This window comes from Corvus kubaryi, unplaced genomic scaffold (assembly GCF_017639235.1).
Source record: "Corvus kubaryi isolate FWS band 111438036 unplaced genomic scaffold, C.kubaryi_AGA036_p1.0 37354, whole genome shotgun sequence".
Classification (NCBI taxonomy): Eukaryota; Metazoa; Chordata; class Aves; order Passeriformes; family Corvidae; genus Corvus; species Corvus kubaryi.
Window position 1 is genome coordinate 12,581,865 of NW_024581116.1, and position 6,170 is coordinate 12,588,034.

The 6,170-nt window shown below is 41.7% G+C and overlaps 1 long non-coding RNA gene across 3 annotated transcripts in view; it reads left to right on the plus strand.

Moving 5' to 3' along the window:
• The first annotated feature begins 329 nt into the window (after positions 1-329).
• LOC121666964 overlaps positions 330-6,170 on the plus strand; it is a 13,626-nt gene continuing 7,785 nt past the window's right edge. The window contains exons 1-3 of one of the 3 annotated variants that reach the window (XR_006016857.1): positions 330-1,331; positions 1,811-1,960; positions 3,137-3,331. This is a non-coding gene — a long non-coding RNA (uncharacterized LOC121666964). The remainder of the gene's footprint in view (positions 1,332-1,810; positions 1,961-3,136; positions 3,332-6,170) is intronic. The other 2 variants (XR_006016856.1, XR_006016858.1) reach the window with 2 other exon arrangements.

Sequence of the window (6,170 nt, forward strand, 5' to 3'; positions counted from 1 at the left end):
GGAATCAATTAGTAGAACCAAATTGTAGCACTGAGTAGTATATCAGCAAAAATAGATGAAGCAATCACAGCATCAGCAACTGTCATCTTCTCCCTGGAGAAACAAAGGCAGGTTTTAGCATCTTCATGGCCTGCAAGGGACAGCATGGAAAGGAGTGCTAAGTGTATTTTTCTATATGTCTTTTAGACTTTTGGTAGTAACACAGGAGAACTGAAATGTGATAGTAAATTGTATAAGCACCACTGGTTTTCTCACTGATTACTGAGTTAAAGTTTTCTGCAGTGCAATCAGAGAATTGTCAAGGAAGTTTTGATTACCCACTAAACTATATACTTAGCATGACAGTAATAAAACCCTGGTTAATTAAGGTGATTTCTCTTCCCCTCTTGACCTGACACCAATAACTCTCTAAAGCCTTCACAGGTTTGAGCAGAGCACTGACATAAGGCCTTCCTTGTGTTATTGTACTACTGCTGCTGCATGGTGCAGGAACTTTCACCAAGGGGGAAGAGAATGGCACCCCAGGAGCCATCTCACACACCCAAATACCAGCGGCTGCCCCAGGGACAGGAGCACGCAGCTGTACCAGAAATTGCTCTTGACCTCTGAGAGGCTTTGTGGGGGGACCACCCCTGACATGACGCTCACTGGACACAAAGGACTGTAGATGTGCAAGGTGATAACATACTCTCATATCTGTTATTTACTTGAACCTAGTCATCTGTTCTGTGTTGCTGCCTGCCCCTAAGGTGCAGTCAGGCCCAAGACTGGTCAGACAAGGCAGGACCTGTCCCTGCCATGTGCTCTGAATCCCCTTTGTTCTAAGCGCGGGTAGAACTGAAAGTAACTCGGATTCCACCGAAGCAGAGTCCGATTGGCTGGGTACGCTGGGCCCGCCCCTAGTTCTCCCCTTTCCCTTCCCCCGAATAAAAGACGAGCCGAGCGGGCTCCTCCCCGTTGTGCGCTGGCTGCCCTTCTCCTGACGGCTTATGTGTGTCTCTGTCTGGGAGAGAGAGCAATCTACTAGCAGGATTAAAGCACAGAGCGAGGGCTGTATTTCTACCTCTTTGCTTTTGCTCGTGGTATCAGCTTTGCAGCTACCACTTGCCGCTTTTGGAGCTACTGAAGTGCTCGATCTCCTGTGCAGTCTCTCTAGGTAGCTCGGGGCTTTCTAAGGCACTCAACTATGAGCCTGGCCGGCCAAGTGTGCTGTGAATATTTCCACAGTTCTGTGAGTATTTCCACAGTTCTGTGTTACACTCAGCCAGAGGTGAGCAGTAGAGCAGTGACAGGACACACCAGTTCCAGGCATCTTACTGAACACGGCAAAGGTAGGCAGGGGGAAGGTTTTTCTTATGTGTCATTCAATCCTATTGAAGGCCTACTCAGCACAGGTGAACCAGTGAATGTGAAATGAAGATTTTAATTTGATGATTAATTAAAGTATCAGCTCATGATTTTCCATGCCATGTGTTAAGTTGTTAGTCTTTGATACACAAAGGTGCTGTTGAAGCGCAAACCTGTTGCTGGGTAGACTTAGAAAGGCTTAAGTCTTGTTATTAATAAGAATTATAACATGAACCTGGCTTTTTTGCTGAGAAAGTTTTGGCAGTACAAGTTCACATGGCCTGTAAGTTACTTAGAAAACTTCTGAAGTTTGCAGTTTGGAAATCATTTGTTATACAACTACCTGTGTTTTCACGGGGGAATGGCAGGTTTTTACTAGCTCTCGCTGGATACCTAGGCATGGTGGTAATGAGACAGACTGAAGTGCAGCAGTGCCTCTGATAAAATCATATTCTCCTCACAGGTATCTGGATTCAGGGAAGACCTCCACGGAGAATTAGGAAGTGAGCTGCTGGGATGGGCACAGGAGAAGGTTACCAGAGGCAAAGCTTGATGCAAGTGTACCCGAACTTACCCATGCAGCAATGCAGATCTGTAGGAGCTCTTCCCCATGGTAATGTAAGGTAGATTTGTTTTATGGAAGGATAAATAATCTCACATTTATCGTGAGACAAGACTATAACAAGGGCAACTACTGAAAAAAAAAAGATCCATTTTTATACATGTTTATCTTGTTACTGAAAATGCTGCGACGCTAGTACAAGCAGCAAAAGATAATGGAATATTCGTATTGTGTTTGTTTATCTAGCACAAACAAAATTGACAAACTTGTGCCAGGAAGGTGGCTTTGTTTTGATAAATTATCCACAGAAACCTTGTTCTTTAAAGGTTGGCTGATCAGTCAAGGCTTTCTGTGTTTTTTTACAGTATCTGCTGTGCACAGATATCTGCACAGTCACATCAGAGCTACCTCAATAGCCAAAGCATGCTCGCTCTTTGATGTTGCTACTTTTCACAGACTCTCCAAATCCTCCATAACAATTTAGAGCAATCATTGCTCTAACAGCAGTCTTCTTTATTACCAGCTTTGCATTTTGTAATTTCTAATTAATTTGTAGTTAATTTGCTTTTGGTTCACAGCAGATGATGGCCAGCTCTGTTCCCCAAGCTCTGTTCAAAGAACAAGGCTGCAGTTCAGAGCCTCATCGCTTCCCTGGCAGGGGAGCTCCAGGCGCAGGGACCTCCACTGGGCTCTGCAGAGGCCTGGGATGTGTAACCACTTGAGAGATGAAGTCAGAGCTGGCAGGGGAATGTAGAGGGGCATATTCATAGCACCTTATAAGTACCTAAGTTGAGTGGTATGTCTACCATGGCATCTAAGTTCAAGAGAATGTAAGAAATTGAGAGGATTTGCCCTGAGGGTTCAGCTCCTGGCTCCCTGCAGATGCCATGGGAAGAAAGTCTGTGATCCCTAAATCAGGCTGTTGTCAGCTCTGTGGCAGACTGAGCTGTCCATGCTCCCTTGAGCTCAGGCATGGAAGTGGTCAGCCTCAGAGAGCTGCCTGCAGATGGAAAGGTGTCTGTGTTCAGGCCAAGAGCTCTCCAGCTCTTTTTTCTGTTTGCTTCAGTCCTGTTTGTGAACTAGGAGCCTGAACTTTGCTGGTGTGGATGTGACGTATTTATAACTCATGAGACAAAATTTGAGGTGTCCCTGCATGGAAGCTTGCATGAAACTCTTGCAAGGTGACAGATAAATAGCAGCCCAAACTGTCTTTTATTCTTGAAACAGAAGACAGCTGCCAGGAGGAAAAGCTGATGTCTTGGGTACTGCAAATCACAAGCAGATGTGGTTCTTCACTGATTGTCAACTGGTTCAACCTCTTCTGCTCATCTCCTAAGTGCCAGTAATGCCTTTGAAACCCAGACCCCATAGGAAATACATTTCTGCATAGCAAACAACTGGGAAAATTTATCCAAATTAACTGTAAGTCTCCAGCTGAGCTTTTGTTTTTTGACTATTGCTTTATCATACACAGCACAATGGATTTATAGATAGGATGTGGTGAAACAGTATATTCATCTAGGGCCTGCACCATTCAGGTCTGAGTAGTTTATCCTACTGAATCTGTGCTGTGACTTGTATTGGCAAGACTGGACCAGAAATATGAGTCATGGTATGTAAAGCACAGTCTGCTTCAGAGTTACTGTAAGGTTGCATTTCTTGTGAGACTCTCCAAAGGGTAGAAATTAGAAGTATAGTCTTATTAACACTGGTAACTGTGCTTAGAAAATTTGGAAATATAAATGTATGTACAGTACATGCAAAGTATAAACAGGCTGTAAAACTATAGATAATGTAAATCCTGTTGTGGACTCCCAACTCCTTTGAATTATCTCCCCCGGCTGTTTATAGCCATCCTTGCACTTCCTGCTTCTATAAGCAGCCCCTTTGTAACAAGGAAATGGTACAAATCTCAGAGAATAAGGCAATAACCTTGTGACTTCAGTTATTTGAAAAATATTACAACAAATTATTCTGTGTGCATGTTACCGATGTTGTGTTCTGGATACCATCCTTGTCCTGTAGTAAATGTTCTGCAGTATTGAGAAGGATTTTTTAAGAGTAGAAACATTAATTTTTTGATCAGGTGAGAGATTTTCAGAGGGCTAAAGTTTCACTAAACCAGGTAGATTATCTGCTGTTTCTCCTGAGCTGGGGTGGAAAGTGCACAGCATGGATGACATGATGTTTTTCTGTCTCACTGGGCAATGCTTTGTGCATTTACTGTACAGAATCCCTCTACAGGATGCTGCAGAGTCAGCCAGTGTCCCATCACAAACATGTGTGTGACAAGTGAACTTGCTAAGCTTAGAAATAACATTACATTTTTGATTTAGTAAGTACTAAAATGATTAAAAGTACAAAAAAAATTCTCCCCTTCAGGAAGATAATTTCGAACCAGCAAATATTTTTTGGATTTGCTTTACTGCATCTTCCCCTGCAGGAAGAGACCTAAAGGGCAAAAAAACGTATAAATTCTTAAGTGAAAACACCCTCATTATTGCCTTAAAGGAAGAGTAATGGCAAACAGCCTGTGACTTCTCATTTCTAAAATCTAGATATTTCTTGAATGCAAGTAGGGATTTAAGACTTGGGATTTAAGTCTGTTACACTGTGCCAATCACCAATCTCAAATACTGTCACTGTATCTAGTAGGAATTTCCCAGACTTGCTCTGGGTTAGTTATAGTCAGAATCTCCTCTACAATATCTTCAACTACTTGAAGCCTCTATTAGTTTTTTAGAGATGATTTGGACTTAAGAAATTACTATTTGCAATCAGTGCATCCCTCAGTTTCCCCTGAGGAAATGCTGAAATGTGCTCATGTGGGAACTATCTGTGCTTTGTTAGCTTGTGAATTTTGTACCAGAATTTATATGGCCCATATAAGCAAAAGGAGTTACACACATCCTGCAATTTGCAGGATTGGGTCCTTAAATTGCATTCTTTTCCATACTTGTCATCTACAGAGAAACAGTGCTGCAAGGAACCTGAGATTTTCCTGAGGATTTAAGTCAAGTTTAGGGAAGAGAAAGATACTAAAATAGGTAACTGAATATTATAACCAAACTTCCATTTCATTTTCCTTTTTCAAAACCAAGTATTTATTTGTTACAAATCCATAACAAGGACAGATTAAGTTTATTAACATTCAGGAAGAAAACAAAAGGATTAAGAATGGCTACTATTTTTCTTTGACTGCAGAGTGCTGGAACATGTTTAGCTAACTCTTCCTTCCCGGATGTCTGGTCCTGAACCACATCCGGTCCCTTGGGTGTCTCTGCACCTGAACCACTTGGCTGCAGGGACAACTTGGATGGGCACATTTGTGGGCCGTGGGTGGCATGTGGGATAACTCTGCTTCCCACACTGGTAATGTTGTTCCTGCTCCCTCAGAATAGGTTGGGGGGTACTTCTGACTGCTGTGGCAGAGACCTAAAGTGATCCTGTTCCATCCAGTGCACCCCTGAACTCGTTCCTTAAATATCTTCACCAGATTTCCTAAAGAGTTTTGGAATTGGTTCACTACTTTCATGATGCTCTCATCTATAGCAAGAGAGTATTTACTTTTGTCTCTTAGTACCCAAGGCTGTATTTATAAAAGATCATGAGATTTCCAGGTAAAACTGGCTCTTGGGTGCAATTTCAAATAAAAAGCATGAAGGACAGATGAAATTCTAACATAAAAATAAATGATTGAGAAAGAACTACTGGCACTGAGGATTATTTTAAGCCATATATGTAGTCAGATAAATTCATTGGGATTAGTTTCTACTGCAAATTTATGCAGTGCCTTGATCATTGAACTTCACTGATAATTAGTTACTTGCATCCTCATAAAAAAGAGGAGATAAATGGTAGTTGATGAAAGGCTCTAATTTATTGTTCCTGCAGAAATAAAAACAAACTTTGCTTTTATGCAGAATGGTCATACAGAGAATTTCTATTTCCTTTGAAAATGGGATTGTTATTAACTGAGAGGGATTATTTAACATAAAATAAGAGGTAAAATGTTCTCTCACACTGGGATCAAACTACTCATTATTGCTTTGATATACTTTTTAATAAAATGAAAAGGACTCATTCTCTTTAGGATGACTTTAAAGTAGACTTTACAGAATATATAGAAGAAAAATCCTAATAATTTCCCTCCTTTCCTTCCCTCCTTTCCTTCCCTCCTTTCCTTCCCTCCTTTCCTTCCCTCCTTTCCTTCCTTCCTCCCTTTCCCTTTCCTCCCTTTCCCTTTCCTCCCTTTCCCTTT